The sequence below is a fragment of the Phalaenopsis equestris genome, unplaced genomic scaffold, assembly GCF_001263595.1.
Source record: "Phalaenopsis equestris unplaced genomic scaffold, ASM126359v1 Scaffold202520, whole genome shotgun sequence".
Taxonomy (NCBI): Eukaryota; Viridiplantae; Streptophyta; class Magnoliopsida; order Asparagales; family Orchidaceae; genus Phalaenopsis; species Phalaenopsis equestris.
Genome location: NW_018222216.1, coordinates 1025 through 1406, shown reverse-complemented (window position 1 = coordinate 1406; position 382 = coordinate 1025).

The window sequence follows — 382 nt, the reverse complement described above, 5'->3', positions numbered from 1 at the left end:
GGAGGGGGAGGGAGGGGCGAATTTGGGAATGCTTGAACGCTTCATTTGTTTAAAATATAGGGAAGTTCACATGCATACCCCGCTATTTTTATGTATTTATATATCTAATACTTTAATATTTAATTTTACATTTATAACAATAATAAATTTTTACATGAAATGTGCATTTCGCTCTAATAAAATACAAGATGGTGAATTTTTTCTTGTGATATTAAAGATTTGAGTGCCTTGTAAACATTAAAATTTGCCTGTTAGAAATTTAAATACATTAAAGTTGTGCGGTATGTATGTAAATATGGCAAAAAATATTTAATGTTAATATGTGGGATGAATTGTTGTGAAAAACTATGATTGCTAATTATCAAAATTATAAGCCTTTCTT